At 39.6% G+C, this 24,844-nt stretch overlaps 1 protein-coding gene across 5 annotated transcripts in view; it reads right to left on the reverse strand.

Annotated features, from left to right (window-relative positions):
- The window catches only part of RBMS3 (RNA binding motif single stranded interacting protein 3), a 722,203-nt gene that overhangs the window by 506,230 nt on the left and 191,129 nt on the right, over positions 1 to 24,844 (reverse strand). The window lies entirely within an intron of this gene.

Raw genomic sequence — 24,844 nt, forward strand, 5'->3', positions numbered from 1 at the left:
TGGATGTCAAAAAGATTACAGCAGTTGGGAAAGGCCAAGTAGAGAAACTGCCATTCTGGAGCTACTGCTTGCAGGAACTCTATAAGCCTGTACTTGGATCAGGCCATAATGCAAAGCACAGTCCTGTGCTCTTAAAAGTTTGCATGCTGTACAAAATCTACTGTTCCCATAGAAATTAAAGTTTTCCTATAACCTGGAAAAGTCGGAAATGAAAATAGCTGCCCTGAAACATTACTGCATGAGCTAAAATGATGCATTTGTTTTCTTGCTTAGAGAAAATCTGAAACTGGCAAACAAAATCTGAAGTTAGTTCATCACAAAATCCATCTGGGAGAACTTGAAGATTGTGGTAACTGTGAAATTGAAGAGTGGGGGTGTTGTTTTCTTTTGGGATTGTTATGAAAACTAAACCTGGAAGATATTGCAGATTATTTTTCTTAATATCAGGAAAGAGGAATTTTGTGCTGCTACTTTCCCCAACATAATCTTTCACTATAGCTTGCAAATCTTTTACAGTCTAGAACCAGATTCCATCTGTTCCAGTAAGAACTGAGCTCTTAATATTTGGCTGCTGCAGATTTTGAGTTTATCAAGTTTGTCTCATAACCTTTATGAAAAAACTTCAGAGACACAACTAAATTTTAAGAGAAACATTGTTTTTCCAGTCATGGGATTGAAACTCAATATGCTGTACCTGGAAAACCAGGATAAACTAAGAGAAATGGCATTCCACTGAAACCGCAGAGAAATGATGAGTCTATATTTCATATCTCGGCATACATGTAAGACTATAGCTCATCCAGTGGATCCACAAGCACGGAGCACTAACCCGCATCAGGCCAAAACTCAGAGTGTGCAGCCCATCTGCCCCTCCCGATAGGTAAGAGAGGAATCTTCTCCGTGGGCTAGCTGGGCTCGGCAGGCTCCCCCCAAACTGGACGAAGGTGACCCATGCCTGCAGGACACAACCAGCACAGCTGAGTCACTTAGAGCTGGGGCCCAAGAGGAATGCTAAACTGAGAGACTTTTTAGGGTAGGTCCCAAATTATCTAAATAACTCTTGAGGAATGTATTGTAGAAAAAGAGTCTGCCACTCATTGTTATTTTTCCCCAGAATTACACCTTGAAAACAAAGTATATATGGTTTTCACACTTCTCTGGTTAGAATTGCTGTCATTTCCAGTGACTCAACACTGTAATTCATGTTGTACTTTTAACTGTTACTTGAATCCTAAGAGCATATTTTTCCTGGGCAAAGTATGAAACATTGCTCTTGTAGTTACAGAGAGTGAGCAGGGGAGCTGAAAAATGAAGGCCTTCACGCTTTGAGGAAGAGGCCATGAAGAGCCTGGTTTTCTGCCATCTTCTCATTCACATCAGCACCAAGGGGCAAAGAATTAGCAACAAGAGATAGGCCAGTGACAATTCAGATTAAAGCCTTAAAGTCTCTTGGTGACCTGTGTGCAAGACCTGGGTGTAATCAAAAGTTGCTGTTACCCGATGGTTCTTCAGGCAAGAGACCATTGGGTTTCAGTCAACTTCTGCATGCTTACACCTCCCAAAAAGCACTACCACCACTAGTATCTCACCAGGCAAGCTCAGTGCAAACATCAAGTAAAAGTCACAAGAAATGCTCCTGTGTTTCAAACTGGTTTCTCTGCAATAAGGAAAGAAATTTTGCATGCATAAGAGAAACTTGCATTGATGTTATTACCTACGTTGTACCCAGCCATAGGGAATGGGGATACTCATGCTCCTGAACTGCTCATCTGTATGTCTTCCTTCCACAGAAGGAAAAGTGGAGACTTTCCAGAGGGTTTTTTTTGTTGTTTGTTTCTTTATCTTTGTTAGGTTATTTGTAAAAAGTAAACTGGGATTAAAAGGTATGTTGTTAGATGGGATTCTTACTGGTCTAGTTTAAACCTTTAATTTAGTTTTGAACTCGGTGAATATCTTGACTCTAACTCCACTCCTCCTCCCTCCTGCTTTCCTTTGAAAGGAGTAAGGGCATGGAAAATGCCCATTTCCTCTGTTCAGAATATTATTTAGTGAATCTATTGTGAGAAATTTAAGTCATAACAACCTCAAAAGGACATTCAATATGACCCTGTAATGGTAGGTCATTAAGTAATTATCTTCTGAAAATAAAACACGCTGGCATCTGTTAAATTTACTCCAGCCTTTTTTACAACACCAAGGTGACAATTTATAGTGAAGCATTATATTAACCTGAGATGAGCATGATCTGAGTGTTTCCAGTAAATTCTGGCAAGATAGCACTGGTTAAGACCCCAACGCAGATGACCTGCATGTGCTGCCTAGTTCTGGTTTCTAAAGAAGTCACCCATATGAAATAATCACTCAGTCCAATACTCCTCTGAACGCACGTCCAGCTCATCTGTACAGAGCAACTCGACAAGAGGATGTTCTTTCACCAGGGGCTGGAGAGTATGCAAGTCACAGAGCCAAAGAACTTGAAGGGGAGGGTTTGTGCCAGGTAAGAAAGTCCAATGGTGAACATTAATCTTACGGAAAGTTGGTGATTATATACAAAACCTACCTTATTAAGGTCTAAGAATTCCTCTCTCACGTATGACAGTTGCCACTCCTGAAGTCTTTTCTGCAAACTACACAGCAGTATTTGGGACTTGCAGCATTCCCTTGGTAGAATACAGGGCACAAAGGGATGTTACAAAAATTGAACAAAATTTTAACATGTGTTAAGTGCATTTCCTAGGATCACATACCTAGGTACAGAGGGCTCTTGTACTAGTTTGGCTGCAAGTCAACAAAACACTTCTACCTACATCTTATTTTCTTATGTGGACCTATGTACCGCTGCCTGAAACACAATTTCAGGAGCTTTACTGATTAATTACTGATTTTAGCATTTACCTGTCTGCTAAATTGGGACTTTTTACAGACAGCTAACATCTTTTGTGAAACTCATTATTTTTCGATAGTTCGGGGAGAAAAATAATTATTTCATTAACACTTGAATTTCTTCCCTTTTTGCAGTACCCAAAGGTATGTTTCACTATGTTCTGCAGTATCTTAATGTTTTTTCTGATGTATCTGTTTACTACACGTATATTGAATTACTCCCTGAACAATAAATCAACCACTGTCTTGAATACAAAACGATTTTCCTCACACTAGATCTGCAATGTACAAGTTCCTTTTAGACAATCCCAAGAGTAACAGCTGGCTGACAATTTAAGCAAGTCTGTGATATTAACCAGTGAGTGCAGTCCAGACACACATGCCAGGGAAGAAGGATGCTTATGACCAACCGAAAAACGTCTGTGCCACAACATCATTTCTACAATTCTACTAAATGAGAAAAAGTCACATTTTTTTCCTCAGCTGCGGTAGGCAAAGCGTTGATTCCAGCATCGCATGCACATTACAAGTCTTTGCATCCACAAAATGCTTACTTTACCGGATGCAATGGGAAGAACTGTGTAAACGCTGCAAAGCTTCCCAACGTACCACTCTGCAGCTAACTCCTGTGGATGGACCTGCACGCTTTTGTAAACCTCACTGTGGGATTAGGACATTTACCAAAGCTCTGATTTCTTTCCTGCAATGTTGTATCTATTGTATACCAAGAGTTCTGCAGGTGCATGATTTATCCAGCCTGTCATTAGCTACAATACCCTGCAAACAGTTTTTATTTTGTGCTGGAGAAACAAACACACCTCCCATAAATTGTTTTACTGCTGATTGGGGAAAAGGCTCCTGCTCCCTTAGCAATAGAATAGCTTGCTTTCTCTGATCACGGAGTTCTAATTTCCAGCATAACAATCTGAAGCTCAATACCATTTCTTATGGAATTAAGTAATATAGGGAAAATTATAGCTTACTTTTTTCCAATATCACGCCTGAACTCTCATTATCTGTCAAGTGCCAACATGTCTGATCGCTTGAGGGACATTACAGAAAAACACAGCCCGTAAAGATCCAGCTGAGGGAACACAGGAGGAGGAAGTAAATGTCAATTAAATCCAATGGACAAAATTCTCTTTTAAAATCAAAACAAAAACTCCATATGAATTTTGTTACTAGGATCCGGATTTGCCAAAGATTGCAGTTTGGCTGAAAATGTTCAATGAACATTTTAAAAAGCAAGGAAGCAAACTGGATATCCAGCAAATCCAGAAATGAAAAGCAATTTCTTACTCAGTGAAATCATACTCAGAGAGGCCTTTCACTCAAATTAAATATTCATAGAACCACATATATTGTATATGACACATCTGAATGTGAAAAGGCTAATATCCTCTGGCTTTTCCAGTACTCCACTAATCCATTAGAAAAGTAATAGTCAGTCTAACCATTCTGTGACTTCAGTAGGAGGTATGAAAAATACAAGAGAAAGCAGAATGAACTACAAAGAAAAGAAGAAAATAAGAAGTAAGACATATCCAAGACCAGCTCTCAAGGTACTAAAAATCAATTTCAGCTGCCCCAGATATCTGTTGAGCATCAAATACAGAACAGAAGAACATGAACACAGGGCTACAGAATTGCACAGAAAAGCTGCTTTTTCTTCCCTTAAGCTTTGGGCACTCATGCCACAGAAGAGAGAGAGAGATCATTAATTTATTGAAAGGGATGAGTAAATTATGACTGGAAAGTTGACTACAAGCTATCTGAATACAGTGTAGGAAAGACTGGTTTTCCAGGATACATCAATACATGGCTACAGGTTTCCTTAAAAAAAAAGGTAAATCTCAATGAAAAATGACATTAAAATTCCCAATGTAAAAGACAACAGAAATACCTAAGAGATAATGTGTTGAGGCACAATAGCTCATGGGATTTTGCTTTGTTTTGTTTTTAATCCCCTGAGGAAAAAAAAAAAAAAGGCAATGAAAAGCTATTAAAATCCAAATAATTCTGCCGATTATTGACAATCCTGTAGTCTAAACTAGTGGGAAGGAGACACGGGCATCAACAAACCAAAATACTATTAAGTCAATGAAAAACTTAGTGAATATCTTAAATGAAGGAATAAAGCAGCACGAGGTAACACATGCTGAAGGTTTGATCATGCAAAGCTTCTCTGACCTTGGTCAGCACAGCATTTAAAATAATGGGACTACTCATGACCTTAAAGTAAACAGCGAGTATAAGCAAAGAGATCCCTGACCCAGCTTTGTAGAATCTACTCCTAAAGTTAAACACAGTTCTCTCATGCATATTTGTCTACTGCACATAAAGCGCTATCATGTGGCCAGATCATAAAAGAAAACTTCTCTCTAGATAATGTCAATCAAATGTTTCTAAATATATAAAAACACATTTACTTTCAAGTGTCGATGTGAATGCAAATAAGCCACCTTCCCCTCATAGTACCTTTCCTTCAAAACATAAACCATTCCTTTTGTTCTTATCAGCTAACGATCAAGAGTTTTATGGGCTGACTTGCATTTTGGCTGTGCCGCCAGTGTTTCAGATTGACATTTTATACTCTGTGCATTGGTCAATAAACCAAAATAAAAACAACAACAACAAAACTCCAATAACTTACATTTAAGTAAGGCTACTGCAGCAAGGAAAACTCACACAGGCCTGAAAACAGCTTCAGTTTTTGCGAAACTACACTGCTGAGAAAAAATAATCCCAACACATTACACATTGAGGGGCTTGAAGTGGAAAGCAGAGATCTTCTGAATCCTGTTGGAGGGTGCTCAAACAAGAGAAGTCATCGACCCTCGAAGCAGGAAATCCAGCTGAGGCTCCTCAGCGTCTGGCATGGGGACCTGCACTTCTCTGCTTAGGAAATACTGACAGCTAGGGGAATAACTCCGTGCAGCTCGGCCTAAGGGATTTTTCTGCCCCGGTGCCCAATGGTATGAGGAAGATTCAGATTCTTCCCACTGAACTTCAACATCATAAACCTGACAGGCAAAAGGAGGGGGAAAAAGATGAAGGAAAGCTCTGCTTCTGTGTTTCTCCCTGCTGTAATCAGACCCCCCTTTCCTATCCCCAAATGTTTGTTAACATGTTAAAATCGAGATTTTAAAATGTAAGTACAGCAGTCATGTCCAGGCTACAAGAACCAGATGAGAGATGAGGAACAGAGACTGAGGACAAGAGAGAAGATGACCAGAAACCACAGCAGGAGGCTCCGAGGATAAACAGATGCCACCCAGTCTCATCTGTGTTTTCTGGTTTGTGGTTTTGAGCCTTCTTCTCAAAAGCCTAGACATGGAATGAATGCAGATGGAGACTTCTGTCACATTGTTCCCAGCTGGTTTAAAACCTCCACTTCTCAAGTCAAATCCTTTCTGGAGTTGATGACTGCATTTCCAAAGCCTGAGAACGGATAGAATTTCTTACAACTCTATAAGGACACTGGGCTAAAAATGCTAGAGGATTAACAGCAAATGAAACTAATACAGTTACCATAGAAATTCCTTTAAAAGGAATTCCATATTTCATATTTCTCTGTCAGTATATAGATTCTGCAGCTATGTGCTTAGAATACACATTTCAGGAAAACTTCCCATATAGCATATTCAGATGTACATTGTATTTCCTGACACGTGTGGGTGTCACAACCTTACAGCAGAAACAGGAAAAACCAGTAATATTAACAAGATGTGTACAGAAGCTTACAACATTAGTTAGCCTATCATCTACCAAAACAGTTCAGAATGACTGGTGGGAATACCTCTGAAGACTGCTAAAAGATATTTTTAGAGATACGTTGTTTGTTCAGTTAAAATGTATTTTTAAAACTCCAAGAATCACCTACACATAGCTTTGTTATTATTTAAGTGCAACTTTTAGTACCTAGTGAGCTGTTATGTAGATAGTAAGACAGCAAGTTAATGGGTATAGATGTAGAAGAAAAGAATCTCGCCTACTATGCTTGGAAAAAAGGGATAGTCTTTCACCTAAAGCGGAAAACTATGATTTGGAAGATCAAAAATCACCATTAGCTCTGAAATAGGCTTCTTATGCAACTCAAACTTTCCAAAACTCTTTCCCGGTCTCTCTAACAGGGATTTTACTACTTCCTCTTCTGCACCCTTTGGGAGAGGGTATGACATCTTTTGTCCGTTCATACAGAACAGCAACATTCTAAATCACCAAATCAATCACCAATCACCTAATCAGCAAATCAAGTTTTTTTGCCAATTTCCAGTTACATAATGAGTATAAAAGCTACTATAATTAGGAATAAATACAACACGGAGAGTCTTCCAGTTATTCACATATATATACATAAGCACAATTAAGTGAAATAAAGAAGAACACAGGCAGAATACAGAGGACATTTCCAATGATGTCTGAATCTATTGGCATAGTAATTTCTTAAGGAAGCTAATAGCAGAACCACGATGGTGGATTTAAGAAAGCCAAAGCACATACAAAAGCAAAGATGGGGGAAAGTAGATTTGAGGAGCTGAATCATAATAATCGAGCTTTGCTCCATCCCATTTATCTATGTATATTTACATGGAGGAAAAAAATGGGGAGATATTCTTTAAATCATAAAGATAACAAACAGAAGTTGTTACAACTTTTTGAATATTCTTTTTAAATTTTGTATTTTAAAAGAAATATCAGAAACATTGACTTCAGGGAAAAAGGTGGTGTGTTTTTTTTTAACTGACTGCTCCTAAGATTTTATGTAACGAGGATGAAGAAAGGCACAAGAAAAAAGATGCTGTTCTACAACTTAAACATGAAAGAAAAATTTTATCTTTTATTCTAAAACCAAAATATAACTAGGCCCCTAATTCCTCTGATTTTAGAAATATCTGTTGTAGACTGTCATACCCAAATGTTTGCAGATGCTGCTGCACAATTGAATAGTCAAACTGCTGAAATATTTGATACCATTGTCAACCTGTTAACAAAATAAAAATTATTAAATGGACACCAAGATCTGAGGTTACCAATTGTTTTTACAGTGCTCTCTTTTCATTTTACAGCTCTCTCTTTTATAAAGAAAAATACATATTTTCTAACTAGATTTACCTAATAAGAATTGTTAACTTAGATCAAATTGATAGAACGTGCATATTTTTTTTGCCACTGCCTTAAAAATCTGATTTGAAACAGAAACATTTTAATTCTTACCAAATTCTCTAGAGAAATTATTAGTTAATGCAAACCAATATAATTAATTTACACAAAACTTTTTATTTATAAAACTTAAATTTTAAGAAGCAGAATATTTTACTCTCAAAAATAAACATCTGATTGCAACCCCAAATTTAAGAAGAAATTCACAGGTATACAGTTGCCATAAATACAGTAGAACACAGTTGTGGTAAGACAAATTTTCAGTAATTGTTTGATTTCATGGATCAGAGGATAGCCAACTTGGTAGATGAAGCAGCAGATATACTATTTATTTGTTTCTTTAACATCAGAATCATACAGTTTGACAAGACTCTGCTAAACATTCATCTGCAAACATTTGGTGACTTTCGGATATGCCATTCAGGTGCTGGACATCAATTTTGTTCCAGATGCTAAGGTCCCAATGCATCAAGATCCTTACGCATATGCATAACTGTAAGCATAGGAGGAAGTCTGCTGAAGCCCAGAGGATTCATTACGGTACCAGAATCATACACAGATTTTCATCTGAAAAGCTTAAATATCTAACAGAATTGATCCTGCGCTGAAGACAAAAATTTTCTTTCTTTGCAGGAACAAAAAGATGGAGATTTAGATATAAGGGGGGGGATTTTGTTTGTTTTAAAAAGATATAAATCGTCATGATGCAGGCTATAAAAGAAGGCTAGGAAGATTAATACTCTCTGGGCAGCATACTCCACTCTTATTATCTACAGGATATCTTGCACCTTGTTCTGAAGCACTTAGCAATGGCTCATGGAACAAGAGATGTTTAATGGTCTGATATGGCCTTGCTGCATCGATCACTGTGATACAGCAATCAAAACCAGAGGGTGCGTATGGCCCTATTTGATCTTTACAAGAGAATTCCACTATGCTAATCTCTAAAACATATCATCAGATTATTTATTTCTCTCCCTTGTGTATTTCCTTCCTTAAAAATGAATAAATCAATCAATACAGCCATCATGCAAAATTTCTGAACTTAAGGGAAGTCAATAGTGTTTTGTAAGTGCTCAGCAGAACACTGCCTCTGTGCCTATCGGGGCTGCAAATTGTGAGGGGCCCTATATGACCTTCTTCTTTTAATAAACTCATTTTTGGAAAAAGCACACACATTCATTATGTCTCCTACGTCCTGGAGGAAATATTGGTGCAGCTGAGGTCTTGAGACAGAAGACTCAACAACAGGAACGAGCAATTGAAGTATAGCACCGTCTTGATTTTTCCTTCAATATGCTTCTACACAAGCATTCGTCTTACTTACTTTCTATTAGGGCTAAATTGTTCAAAAGATGACTCGATCACTGTACCTTTAAAAAAATACCTATTTTTGCATGAAAAAGGATGACCAAACAGAAAGAAACGGTTGTGTAATTTGTACTTCAACACTTACATTTGCCTTTGAAAATTCAAGAATTTGCAGACAAAGTAGGTCTAAGTAGGCAAGGTGGATTTAGATTTGAAATTATGACCAGCTTCAGGCTATTCCTTAAAATCTTGGGTATCTAATTCAGTGTACTCATGCCTCTTCCACTTCTCTCTTCGCTTATTGAACACACTTCTGAAGTTTTTTTCACTTCTCTTTAGATATTGTGAACAGTTTAAAGTTAGGTCAATATATGAAGAATCGCCACTTGAAAATTGCACTGTTATAATTTGACTCTCAGGAAACAAACAACAATTTACAGTACCAGATTAAATGGGTAATAAAAGAGTTTGACATTTATAATGGCCAACAAAGCTTCAGTACCCAAATGCCTGACATGAAGGAATCTACTTTTATTAATTGCCTCCAATAAAGAGCACAGACGTCTCCACTGAGATTTTTCTTTTTTTTTCCTTTTTTTATTTTTTTTACTTTTCTGGATTGACTGAGTTATGCTGAGATAGATAACCATAAATTTGTAACATACTTGAGAGAAGAGATTGTGGACTGTTTTTTGTTTACCACTAAAACTTCAATATATTTTCAAGTTTGCAGAGTAGTTTCCCTAAGGTCCACTTTGCATTTAAATAATAATACTAATCATCATCATCATCAAAGTGAACCTTAGGGAAAATAACAATAACTATAACAACAACAACAACTACTACTATTACCATTATTATTATAAACCAAAACAGTCACAAGCTTGTCCCAGTTAGAAGGATGGGGGAAGTTAACCGGGGAACAAGAATTCATGCTAAAGTCCCAAACTGAGCAGCAGCAGCACTGTGAAAAGGGTTTCAAAGAGAAAGCCACCTGCAATACACCGTTACATGCTTCATTGTCACCACAAAACCCAGATGTGCTGCTACTTACTCACAAACATGTTCTAGTCAGCACGCTCTATTAGCATCTCGAAAGAGTTTAGTATTTCCTTACAAAGACTTAATTCTGCAATTTGGCAAATAGAAACACCCAAGGGTAGCCCTCCTTCTACTTAATAATTGACAACTTGCCCAAGGAATCCACAATCTAGGGTTTTCCTTCTTCCCAGTACAATTTAAAGTCTACAAACAGCAACATGTGTTTGTCACCAATTTTTCATGTATCAGTGAAGAAAGAGGTGATAATCTGAAAAATATCCACAGATGACTAAACCTGGGTGAAACTTTGAAAATGACAGGAAAACAGCTGGCAACACTTCCAGACAGACTTTGCTATGCAAAGATTACAAAGAGAGAAACCCTATTCTTGCTTAATGATATCTACCAGTAACATGAAGAAATACTGAGAGCTATACAATCATGGGACACTCCACCTAACATTAACTATTCAATAGATAAAAACCACTATAGGCCACTGTGAAAACCAGCAAGTTTCTTCTATCGAATATTCCCTAATGGTCGTAAAATGTCCCAGTCACTCTGAGTGTGTTATCAACAATGCACAGGTTTCTTCCTTTTAATGTTACCCCAAACTAGGGAGAAACGGGAGGAGTCAAGTAGAAGATCTACTTTTTGACTTTTTCTTCCAAGGGGGTGCAATGAAGCATCAGTCTGACGTGAGCAGATGCTAAATCAATTCTTTTCGCCTGTTGTGTCTGAGAGAGAAGGTTGTAGCTAGAGAACACAGTTCAATTGCTAAATTAATATTCACACTGTAGTTCCACATTTCTACCCCAGAATGAAAAAGGTCAGATGATGTGGAGACAGATCTGGGGGAGGAAGCCAGCCACTGAAAGGAGAGCTAAGAGAGCTATAGCCATGTTGTGTAGTGCAGAGAGTGGAAAGATCACACAACGAAGCACTTTGACTTCTTGCCAGGTATACCCTGTGAAATGAATTTCAAAATAAAGTTTAAATTACAGACGGCTTTTCCAAGCCTTTGCTGGCATGAGCACTACTGCGCAAAAGCTGTGATACCAGCAATTAGGGATAGCAGAATCTGAGACATTAAGAGAAACTTGTTGAGCAGAACTTAAAATATCTAAATATTTCTCCTAAATATTCACCGAAAGAAGAAACAGAAATTGCTTTGGCTCTGCTTGCCTTTAAGTTTGCACCTTCTGGATTTTTTTGGAAAATATTCACAGACATTAGTTCAGAACTTCTATAAACATAATACTAATTCATGTCTAAAAGCATCAGGAACAGGGAGGCTAAAGATAGCAATTTTTTAAAATACAGCATGTGGTGTGCCAGCAACACAGTCCTACAAATTTTATGTTTGTCCTATCTGTCCAAGCAAAACACGTTGTGAGCATCTAAACAAAGCTCCTTGAATCCCTCGCTTAATGTTTGCAAGGAATGCCAACGTAGAAGCATTTGCTGAAAGAATTAACTTGACGAAAAGAAAGCATACACATTTAACAAGTGACAAATCAGGCAAAGTACTTCAGTCCTGTCTTAAATGACCCTTATCCCATATTAGCATTGACCATTCATGGTAACAAATCCAAACTAATAATTAACTTTTTAAAACGACATGTACTATCCACACAAATGCTAGCAGATAGACTATGCATAGCAGAAGTGACCACTGCAATGAAAAATGGCATAGAATTTTTCCAGAAAACCTTGAAAACTGTTAAAGAAAAGATGTATTGAATAAATGAGTTCCTGGTACTTATTAGAAAATTATGCTTGTCCTAAATACCTATCATTCACCAGCTAATGAACCTGTTTTAAAGTAGGGCAGAAACAGTTCTACAGTCTCCAGCACTGGACTCCAGTGACAAAAATTATTTGGTACCCTTTAACTCCCAACAGAAGATGCAGAAGGTATGAAATGTAAATACAAACAAGTGGGCTGGCTCCTGCTTCCATGGGGTCAATGAAAAAGTGCCATTGGTACAGCTTCAGGAATGATTTATTTTTAAAAAGTATCACCCGAATGCTCTCTAATGGCTCCACCAAGGTGCTTGCCACTGTCCCCACCTCCTTCGTCAGGTCTTCTAGCATACAGAAGTAGAAGAAAGTAGAAGTAGTAACGAAGTAGATGTCCAAGCCATGCTCTGACTAGTATGAGGTTAAATTTCCATAGTTCCAGTTTGCTGCAGGAACTATTTCAGCTCTTTGTAAATCTCACAGCACACAGACTTTGCCTTTTACTTCTCCTGCTGGGTCTAGCTGAGGATTGAGGCCCACAGCTGAATTCTGAGTATCCTTAAAGTTTGTGGATCACAAATTGCAACAGATGTCCCTGCTGTGCATGGAGTTTTGTTTAAAGGTCCATCTGCCTGCAGACTGAGATCTGGGATTCTTTGTTCGCATCGTGCAAAATCAGATCTTTCAGAGCAGTCACCATAAAAATGCAGGGATTTTTCTGAGGGGTAAGGAAGATCAGTATGTTGCATAAGTTCCTCCCTCTAAAAAGAGAAGTAGCTGAGACCGTCTCAAGGTTTGGCAGGACACAATTCTTCATGTTAACATCGCTTCCACAGAATCGGTTGCCTGCTGCAGGAAGGAAATGGGTATGTGCACCTATGGCTTTTTTCTTTAAACCCCATACATCACACTGCAGTGCTCTCCACTTCTGGGGGCGTGGGGAGCCACCTCGGCACAGCTAGATGCGGTACGTGGGCCCAGCAGTGGAACACAGGGTCCGGACTATGGTCATTTAGAGCAGAAAGGCACAGAGACTAGAGCACCAGTATATTTAGCAAAATTATTAGGTATGTTCCCAAAATCAGAGCAAAATAAGATAGGACAATGAAATGACAGATGAAATCAGAATGGAAAAGAAGTGAGAGACTATGAAGGAATGAAAATCTGGAGATAGGAAGAAAGAATAACAGAAAGGGTACATATGAAAAGAGAAGGAAAAAGTATTTACTATGCAATTCAATTTCATGCGGGGAAGCACTCAATTCCTTCCTCTGTACAGCTTACAATACCACTTTTCAGAAGAAATTCTCCACACTCCCCTCGGCATACGAAGGGGGAGGGTGGGTGGGGGAAGGGCTTCTTCATCCCCCCCATCAGGCTCCACTGCGCTGTTCCAGGTTCTTCCATTAGATCACTACTTTTTGGGTTTCAGATGAGCAACTTGCAGGAGTGAGTGGGATACTTGTACTTGAGCAGAGCAGACCCCAGCCCTAAGGACTTTCTGTGCAGGCACTCACGACACCCTTGGGAGAAGAGGCTCCAGTTTCCTTCTTTGGTTTCCTCAGCTCACTTTCAGCCCAGCAGCTCTATGGTTCCTTGCAGAAGTAGCACCTCATTGTCTCCACATTCTGCAATCGCCAGTTTCCAGTGGGCCAGCTTCCCTGCTGCTCAACCTCTAACAGCATAAGGATATCTCCTCCTCAAAGTCTGAGTTACACTATTCGCAGTTCATCTCCTTGGTGACTGGCAGGCAGACCCACAAGCTTGAGAAGGGACTGTACCGACAGCCAAGAAATTTTTTTTGTTTTCTAAACAGTCTGAAGCGTTGTCTACGCTTAGGTCAGACCTCCCTAAAAAAGTCCTTATTGCCCTTCCTTTGACTTCTCTACCAAATCACGCAGAACCTCTGCTTTGTAGCCAGTTTCCTTCCTCCTGGATCAGGTCCTGCATAAGCAATCGTGTCCAACACAAGCATGCCTCTCTGATTCTCTCCCCTGTCCAAGCTGACGAATGACATACCTCTACATAAGAGGCTGTAAATGATGCAGCAATTCCACAAAATTAACCAGAATTCACAGGTTATGACAATGTCCCCTGATTTGAAACTGGTTGCAAGCGTCCTTGTGTCTTCAGCTCTTTACTGTTTTAGAACGATGCATTTTAACTCCACTTAAAAGCCAAAGGAAGTCAACAAGTGTATCTTCCAGCTATTTCAGAAAACATTCAGCAACAGGAAATATATTTTTTCAGACACTTACAGTAAATGTTTGCCATTGTTTTATGAACTGGTGTCCTGTTCACCAGTTCCGAAGTAATCTATTAGAGAACTTGGAAAACAATCAGTATTACACGCCTAGAAATCTGGGTAATGCTATTCATCAGCAAAGGATTTTTTTTTCAGATACATTCATATCTTGAAACCTAAAAATGAATAATTTTTATATTTAAATCTTTGTTGAGACAGAAGATACCAGTCATAACAACTACAATGTGGCCACTGCTAGTATTCTCCTCTAGAAGTATCAGGGGTTCACTATTTTCTGCATAAAGTATTACATTATTTTTATGGAATGACTTTATATTTTATCAGAAATCAGATTTCCATGTTCTTTTACTACTGGCAGGATTAGAAAGAGGAACACGTCAAGTTATCAGCATGGTATTCACAGTTCATTTCATGTACCAGTGAAATGCTCTGTACCTCCTCTGCAGGTTTATTCTGCCATTTTGTCAGTCATCTACACTGTCATAGAATCATAGAATCACAGAGTCATTAAGGTTGGAAAAGAACTCTAAGACCATCAAGTCCAACCGTCAACTCAACACCACCATGCCTGCTCTAATCATGTCCTGAAATGCCACAACTACTGTCCTCTTGTTCACATTTAAAAGAAATGGAAGTTCTCTAAATTCTTGAAATTTTCCTCCTTTTTTCATATTAGACAATTCAATCATGAATCTTCACATCAGATTCATGTGTATAGTGGACTTCTTACAAGGTCCCATCAGTGGCAGACACATTTTTTGTTCTACTTCAAGCATCTAGCTAATCTGTTGGCTTTTAATTACAGCTGTGTGCCTAGCAAGATCTTTCACTGCCTATCTGTGACTGCACCTCCTAAACTGACAGTCAAATCGGGCTTGGAGAATTTTCAACGGGCATTCAGTCCTACTGATAGCCAGAGAGCAGTTCAGCCCTCTTTCCAAGGAAAGGCTCCGCAGGCACAGTGCGATCTTTAATTGTTTCCACAGTTATTCAATGTGTCCAGGATCCAGAAGCTGGCATACAACTCCATCTCCCATTTATACTAGAGGGTGACAAGCATGCTGAAAAAGGGTCAGATTTTAAAATAAGGAAATGATTTTTTTTCCTCCAAAAATAGAACATACACACAAAAGCAGACAAAAAGAATGCGTGCCGAAAACGAAAATGAATTAGCTCCACTCCACTAAAAGAAACCAACAAATGCTTTGACGACAACAGTGAAAAGCTGACTAGGGCCTGAACTTGCTCTCACTAATGTCAGTAACACTTTGATTCAATGGGAGCAAAGTAAATCCCGTTAAAGCCTTTTATAGAAAAATCCTAATAAAAGCAGACACTACATAGTAAAGGCTCCGTTCAGCCCTCGCTGACACCATAGCCATTGTAAAGTCACACCATCGTGGCTGGGGTCCGCATTCAGGCCTGAAGTATTTCAGTCCTGCGCTCACAGAAAGCCGAAAGGAGATGCTGTACTGAAACAAGAACTGCAAGTCTCTCCTGGCCGTGGATTTACCACGTTATTGTTAGGTTTCTATAAGATCTGGCCGGGTCCCAAACGTGCATTCCCCGACACTCATACTGCCTGATTTACGCTGTCTTATTTGGCTGGTAAAAGAATCAAATTGGTGACTGGTTTTGAATGAAGGCAATTAGGGTGGTTGATTGGTTTTGTAATTTGGAGAACACCACTCTAGAGTATAAGTCAATTGTGTAGAACTATCCAGGTCTTTAATCACTGGTTTCCCTGTGCAAAGAGCTGATGCTTTACATCATCTGAAATTTATACCAGCTATAATCAATTCCATTCTCCCCATTACCCCCCTTAATGCTTCTTCCCCTACTCCGCACCTGGCAAAACCATGACATTTTACCACAGAAAAAGTTAACTATAGTGTGGCCAATTATATTTCAAAGGTGTATCCAAATTTAATTTACAGGGTCATCTGAGTATGTGGGGGTAATTATCTTTACAGAGCATCTGACAGCTGTTGTGACATAGTGGTCCAACAGTTCCAGCTAGAAATCTGTCGGGAAGCACTTGTTTAAATTTGAGTAAGGTTAAACAACAGACTTCTGTCTGCTAATCCTGGAAAACAACATCAGCAACAAAGACACCAATTTTATGTAAGTCTCTTGGGTACTCCCTGAAAGACTGGAAATTCTCAATTCAAAGAGTTTTCTTTCTGAATGGATCCTAAAATAGGAAGATGTGCAGGTATAACACACAAAAATTAAGTCAAGCACAGGACAGGAAATTATACATAATTTGCCTATGTATAGTAACCATATACCTTTATGAAACAGCTTCTTATTTAAACATACAGGCTCCAGAAATTCCAAAGCTGAGAAATAAAATTTTACTCAAGAGTTCCTTGAAGCAATTTTTTATTCTCAGCAGTGGACAGGAATTGAAGTGTACAGTCATGGGATAAATACGTGAAAAAAAAAAATTCTGAAGAGTTACATGGTATTTAATCGGCTTCTAGGCAACATCTTCTGTCCCCTCACCACAGTCTGCATTTCTGGCATTCATGCGGAACAAGGCTCTGTTTTGCACAATGGCTTTCAGATCACTAGTCCCAAACGTTTAGGGCAATGGTCCTCTGACGATCTTCACCACTGATCACTGACCACCATGAAATTATACCAGTTAACTGAAACGTCGGTACATCTATACAATAAACTGATGGGAAATTCTGAATTCCACTTCTCAGCAAGGGTGTGTAATAAACAACCTGTGCTTCACTGAAGGCTGCCATGAAACCTCTGGTCAGCTCAGAAGAGGCAAGGCAACTTCAGGGCTTTCCATCACGTGCCATATCTTCACACTCCTCATTGAAAGTCCTTGCTATAGCTGAACCCTGAAGCCCCGTGCAAACTGACCACCACTGACAGATCACAGTTTGGACATCCAAAAGTTATATTAGTAGTTAATTAGGTAACTAATTAAGTTATATTAGTAGTTAATAATATGTAGGGTTATGTATATTTGTGCAAATTCCCTGTATACACCCTTAATTTATTATGGTCTTGATAGTCCTGAGATTCTAATGAAGTCTGCCAAATAGAAGGAAACTCTGGATCCCACTCTCGAGTAAGCAGCAAATCTTACTAATTATGAGGCAGTAATAAAACCACGTCAGAAGATTTGTACAGCATGGAGTAGATGATGTAATCCTTAGCTGCATTCAGTACTACTCACAGTAAGCTAATTCCATAGCAATTGAAATGATCCTATTCCTTGAAATAAAATATAGAGGAAAGAAGAAAACCCTTGGACTACTGTTTTGTTTCACCACTTCTACGCAACAAGGAATAACTGAAAATTCATTATCATGCTGGGAATATTGGTCCTCTGGCACTGTAAACAGTGATGATGTTGCTGTGCAATTTAAACACCCAATCTTCGCATTCCACCTCACCAGAACACTGCACATACATTTGAGAATGCTAAATTTGAACTTGACCTACTTTAAAGTAGCTTCTTACCTAGTAACATTCACTCGCAACATAACACATAGAAGGACTTTAGACAAAAATTGTTTTTACCATTGCAGCCATTCTGAAATTGCTCAGCACATATTTTTAGTAACCCCTAGGAGCATCCTAGGTAACAAACCACAGGCTGGCAGATGTTTTGATGGAGTTTCCCCTCATAGGTGAGCGAGCTCAGTGGAGAAGGGGTGAGGAGGCACATCTTGTCAGCTCCCCAGATCACTGTTCATGCCTGCGTGATGTTACAGGGTAGTGCATGGAGTTGGCAGACCAGCATTTCAAGTACATAACAGATTAATTTGTATCTAAAAAAAAATCCCAAAACTGACTTGAACACTTTGTTGTGCTCATCGCATCGAACTTAAAAAAAATGGTTACAGTCCGAAGTTAGGCTTCCTGGGTCCTGCCATCAAGGACAGAAGGTGCCACTTCTTCCAAGGATGAAGGCACAAATGGGTAAAAATGAGCTGTGACCATGCTTCAGAGACCTGGTTGCAGCATATCGGCCCTCTGTGAGAAACCCTGAGTTACTTCTCTTCCTGGGTTCACGACCCAAGCCTGAAGGGACAGACAGCGTATTTGTGACTGAAGTTGCACATCTACAACACAACTGCGCTTTGCTGCCTTCCTATAGCTCCAGAGTAAACTCAGGAACTCAGATCCCAGCTAGAAAAAAAAGAATTGAGAAGAAACACAAAAATCCTGTCCTGGGGCCAGAGATTCACATCGTCCACAACCCACAGACAAAGCTGCATCAGGGTCCAACAGTGAAGCAGAGGAAGGTACAGGACCTTCCAGTGACACCCGCCCCCCCCCCCGCCCCCCATTTTGCAACGTGTGGTTCGGGTGTTTGTAGAAACAAAGGAAGATCTGGGAGCTCTGGGTGCAGATAAACCAGCGAGAGAGTACAGGCTGTGCCACGTGCCTTGCCGAGATAACCGAGGCAGGGGAGAGGGCAGAACAAGGTTATTTCCAAAACTGCCTCCAGACACAAGGAAATGAAAGCACAGCTCCAACTCAAAGGCCCCAACGATACCAGCCAGAAGTACAAGCTGGGACAAACGAAGGAGCAACGAGCAACAGCCAGTAGGAAGGGGAAATTCTTCCTCATGTTTACAGGCACTTTCAGCAGTGTATCTGAAAGGACGGTGGCAGGAAAGCTTCACATCCCTCCCTCAACTGCAGGGAGGCCGCCTCCAAACCAGTCAGGAGATTAAGGGATCCCATCCTTTGAGGGGCAGGGGACAAAGGGGCCAATAATCTGCCAGAGCCTCTTGGGCTAACATCCTTTCTACAAGACCCTGTTTGGGGCAGCAGCAATTCAGAAATATTAGGAGTACAAAAGGATTCTGGAGAGGAGAGTGGGAGGGTAAAAGAAGGTGCAAGTCCTCCTCCCAAGGGCACCAGCCTCCCCCAAGACCCCAGGCGGAGCTGCATGCCGAGCTCTGGGCTACTAACCTAAGGGGTCAAAATAACATCCGGATACAGCTATAATTATAGGAACCATTCTTTTAAAGCACATGACATTGTGACTCACAAAAAGGTAATAAATAGGTATTTCATCCTACCACTGCCCACTTCTCATTGAAAAATCAGATCCCCAAGAGCTGGGAGATTTAGAAACGAGCAACCCAGCACACTTCAAGCTGACTTTGAAACTCCCCTCTGGCCCTTCCGAACAAGGTGCAGAAGAGAGAAGACATAAGCTTTTCAGCCCGCAGTTATGTTCACAGACACTCTCCATGCCCCCTGCTGCTCAAATTTAGTTTTACCTTCAGGCAAAAAAGCCATCATCCCATTTCTTAATAATACGAAGAATTTCCTTGACTGCTCTGTTAGCTGCTCCCTGCAATCCCTAAGAGCCACACATTTCTTCACAGAGCAGTGGGAAGCAGGAGGAGGAGAAAAGCTGCTGCCGACTGATTCTAATATGAGAACAGCTGATTAAAAAAAAAAAAAAAATTAGAAAAAGCAGCAATTACAAGGGCCATAGCTGGGCCAGGCAGCAGAATTTTCAGATATTTCCCCCAAGCCCCAGCTCCCAGGCACCAGGATTCTGCCCACATACCTACCAGGAAGGGCGGGTTCATGCTGGCAACTCCAAAGCCCTCACTAAAGATATTTCCCACTCCGTCCCCAAAAAGCCTCCTAACAAGTGAGCTTCATGCACTGCTGCAAGGTGCCAAAACCACAGACTGACTTCAAAGGAGATGGCTAAACGGTTCCTCTTGAAACAGGAGCACAAGGACTCCCCTAAGAGACACAAGAAAAAGCTGACTTGCAAATGTTTAAGAAGCTTGTCAATGCACAACTGACTGATTCTGACTGATTTAATGAAAGTGGTCTGTGCTGCTGAGGGGTATTTACAAAAGCAGAGTTTAATCTACTGAGGCTGTGTTCCCACCAGAGCCAATAAATAGACATAGGCTTGCCCTGGGCAATGTGGAGAATGAAGTCATGCTAAAGATGGCCTTTGTGAAACGTTCCACTGCTTCCCACCATGCACTGAACAACCGTTTGCTGACATGGACCATTTCATGTATCATGCACCCTTTTAGGAAGCAGTTCTATGATAATCTCAAGAACAATTAACGTAGAATGACTCCAACTAATCAGAATAATGAATACACTAAAGAGGTCAACTGAAAAAGACTCTTATTTCTCCACCAGCTGATTTGCAGAGAACAAACAAGGAGGAAGTGCTTGAGACCACTGTTAAAGGTGTTTTCTGATCAGAAACGACCTGTAAGCCTCCTGATCCAAACAGATTAATAGAGGGTACCGGAGGTGCGAAGAAAAATAAATATCTGAAGACTGATCAGAAAGAAAACAAGCTTTGGGGACCCTGGGAAAAACTGATCAAGGCTATCTTCAAGTACGGCCAGACTATTCGGTTTGGAGGCATCTTGCATTATGTGAGATGGGTGACTGTACACATAAGCACTTAAATGTTAAGGTCCTGTTAAGAAAAGACTTATCGTAGTAGCTCCTACTACAACAAACCCACTTGTTTTAGACATTCTAGATGTTCTATACATTACTGAAAAGGTTACAATTCAAAATTAAAGCATCAGAATGTTGTTAATAACATCCAAATGGCACATGCCTTGTATCGGACAGTTGTAGCAACAGTTTGTCTTCTGAAGGCTACCTGTGTCTTGAAAAATTCATACACTCCATTAGTACTTGAAATAGGGAAGATTGCCTAATTCTTTTTGAAAAACAATACAAATACATCTCTGAGAAAGAAAAAAAATGTCAAAAGTCTGTCAATCATACAGACTAATATTATTCTAGATAATCAAATATTGGCAGAAGTCTTGGCAAACTAACTCTACTCTTACCACTACCATCAGACTGCTTGGGCTAACCTGGCTTCATTCCACAGGCAGATGCAAGTCCAAATATTTGGTGAGCACTACGCACTATTCATCACTTTAAAATTATTAATATAACCTTTATCTAATTAAATGTAGATAAAATGGCCTATAAGTATTCCTCTAGACTTTTTTTGTTTTTAACTCAGGAGATATTAAATTTCAGTTAGTCGTACAACAATCTCTGTCAAGGAAGTCTGCAATTCTCACTATGCCTTCCTCAATTGAAACAGTTCTTGATTAGAGATCCTACCATAAAAAAGCTGCATAAAGGAAGCGTATCTTTGGTCACTTCATCTGTTCATTCCACACATTCAGCTCTCTTCAGTAAGTATCTTTGAGTCTCCTGGGTTTCAAAGCACCACTATCCATGCTTATGTAATGAAGAGAAAAATCCTTTCGTTTTAACAACCTTCTTGTAACCAAGTGCAAGCCTCTATTCAGTGCCTTAAAAAATCCCAGAGTTCGTTGTACCTCGTTTTCATGTAAATGCGGCCAGAGTTCATGTTCATAAGCATCCAGATCCGGCAATTTTCTGTGCTGCATTTCCTATCCAAGAGCTTAAACAATGTAACTAGCCCATCCCTGCTGCCTAATCTGTTATACTAAGATTGGCTGACTGAATAAAAATTGAAAGGACCTTCTCTGTATGACTTCTCCCCAACATGTAATTATAGGTCTTCTTACCTGCTTGATCCATAGCAGAATCTATGCACAGTTACAATATATTGGAGAAGATCTTGTTTGCTTGCTCAAGTCCCGAGACAGAAAACTAACCATAACAAGGAACTAGTAACAAAGTCAGCAAAAGAAAACACATACTTCAATTATTCATGATCGCAGCCTGATATCCCAGCTAACACTGCTGAAACGGGGCTTCCCTGAACCAAGGTTTACCAGGGTGGCTAAAACCTCTGGCCTCTGTTGCATCCTAGGGCTGCATGTCTGGATGTTACCATTTCCAGTCTTCAACGGCTGCCACTGGGTTTGTCAGAAACAACCTGCCAGGTATGGCTACTGAGCAAGAAGCTCCAGGATTCAAGAAGAAATAGGTAACGGAAACATTTAATGGAGTAAGCCAAATAAGCTCTTATCTCTGCCCATCTCTTTCAGGTACAGATGCTTGTGAGCATTCATTACAAGCCCTACATCATCTGAAATTCGAATCTGAAAATTGCTCTGAAGAAAACTTCATGGGAGTGAGGCAGGTGCCTCGTTCTACTCCGAAGGCAAACATTTCAGAGAGCTTATCCATTTCATTTAATTCACCTCAACAGCAGAGACACTCAAAAAGTGCTAATTAATCAGCTCATTAGATTATGCTTGCATTAGGGAGCCAGCAATATATAGATCAATTCTGGCTATCAATTCTACATTTCATTAGGTTCCAAGCAGACTGTCATTTAGCGAAACACACTCGAGGGAAGTTCCTTGTGAGAGCACCTCCCTGCCGTGGGGTCACGTCAGGGTGCAGAAGACATCCGTCGTGCGCAGAGAGCTTCCCTCAAACCTACCGACACACCAGGGATGGCCAGAGAACTACGCAGCCAGTGAGACTGCTGAAAACCAGACTCACTTCAATCTGTGTCAGCTAAGGGATTCATACATAAGTATCACAAGAAATAAACTAGCGGATAACGTCTCTGATTTCTAAAGCTACCAGATCAACACTGACACGAACTGTCTGGCCAGCCAAAACACTCTTTGGAGTGGGAGGGACAATGAGCAAAAGGTTATTGTTTTAATAAATATTGTCAATATGCAAGGAGACAGGCAAAAGTAAGAACTCATTAATAGCAAGCAATCCCTGAGAACACTCTTTTTTTTCCTTGGCAAACACCAAATGCAGAATTCTTTCATTCCACTGTTCCTTTATCCTGAATGCAATACAAATAAAAAGTAATATTTACTAGTAAAATTGTTTGAAGGCTTTTCCCCCTTCAACCTTCTTACACAGTTATTTTATTCCTCATCCAGCTGAACTCATTTCATGTTTTAGTTATCAATTATCTAACAAAGAAAACACAATGAGTATAAGGAAGGGAGAGATTTTGGGGTTTTTTTAATTAAAAAGTGAAAGAAGGAATTTAGTTGGAAGAAACAGCAAGAGGACCAGAATAATAAGTTTGGACTTCAAGAATGGGAAACAAGAAAACATGTTTTAACTTCTGAATCAGACAGTTCCTCCCCTTTCTTGCTATTTCCTTGAGTCAAGCATTTCTGCTAGATAATCTATTTCACCTTGAAGTGTTTTTCAAGGCAGCAGACCTCAAAGTCTTTATTCACAGCACAAAATGAACTAAGATGGACTTGCATTACTAGCATTATTAGTCCAGTTTCATTTCTTTTCACTCAGGTAAATGCCAAGGTCATATTTTAGGGATCACCACGTAAGACTAGAGAGAAGAACAAGACACGATGACTGTTCCTGATGCCTGCACTGCCTCATCCTGTGATTTCTAGGCAGTAAGAGGCTGGAGCGCATGTGATAATATTACGCAAGGACCTCATCGGGCCGCGAGAAAACAAGTTGTTTTTAAATCCCGTTGATATCATTAAGGATTTCGCTAGGGATTATGTTACTGCAGCAAAAATTGCTCAGTTGTTCCGTCTTTTCCATCTTTATCAGTTCCCCTGTCCTATGAATTCCAGCTGCAAAAGGAGCATCTGTAATCCTGAAGGGAAGGAATCAACGCAGACTGCACTGGCTCTGATCCATCCCAAGTTCAGATTTAGTGACCTTGCTAATCTTCCTGGGTTAGTCCTGCTTCCCTCAAGGCCTGAGAAGCAAGGAAAGGAGAGATGGCAAAGGCTCATTTTATGCAAATGCAATATGACTTTGAAAAAGTCTAACATTTTAACTGAGAGCTGGTGTAAAAACAATTGTGTACCATTAACTACATCAATATTAGCTCAAGATGACAATTTTTCATGAAAAAATTTATTTACAAACAAGCCTTCTTTCTAAAAATGGATTTTTGCAGGAATTATAAAGAAAAAAAGTTACTTCTTTATTAAGTATTTATAATGGTATTTATCTTTTCAGTATTTTTAATAACAGTAACAATAATGTTATCAAGAGAGTCCTTGGAGTAAAAAACATGAAAAATTCTGCAAAACGGGGAAATAAAGCAGGTTGCAAAGTATAAAACAGAAGTTATTGTAATGTTTAGCAATATAGTATTTTTACATTAATTTGCATTAAATAATGTGAATGGAGATGTGGACACAGATAATGTGAATTTATAATTTCTGTCCTAGAAATTGTATAGTAACTAGTAGTCTTGGTAAAAGTGCTGGGTCAGAGATGCTGAATTCTCAAGGCTACTCCTCAACACCTCTTCTTCCCAGCTGTAGCAACTGCCCCTTCAGAGCAGAAAAACTCCGTGCTTGCAGCTCACTTTGTACCATGAACACAATGACGGAACTAACACTAGATATATCAATACGTAGCAATGTGACCTGCATTATCTATCAATTATTATTAATTCATAATAAATACACTAATTATCTAACAAAGCTCTTTGCAACTCCCTAGTGCAATATATTCTTACAGATTTGACTT

The sequence above is a fragment of the Opisthocomus hoazin genome, chromosome 4 (genome assembly GCF_030867145.1).
Source record: "Opisthocomus hoazin isolate bOpiHoa1 chromosome 4, bOpiHoa1.hap1, whole genome shotgun sequence".
Taxonomy (NCBI): Eukaryota; Metazoa; Chordata; class Aves; order Opisthocomiformes; family Opisthocomidae; genus Opisthocomus; species Opisthocomus hoazin.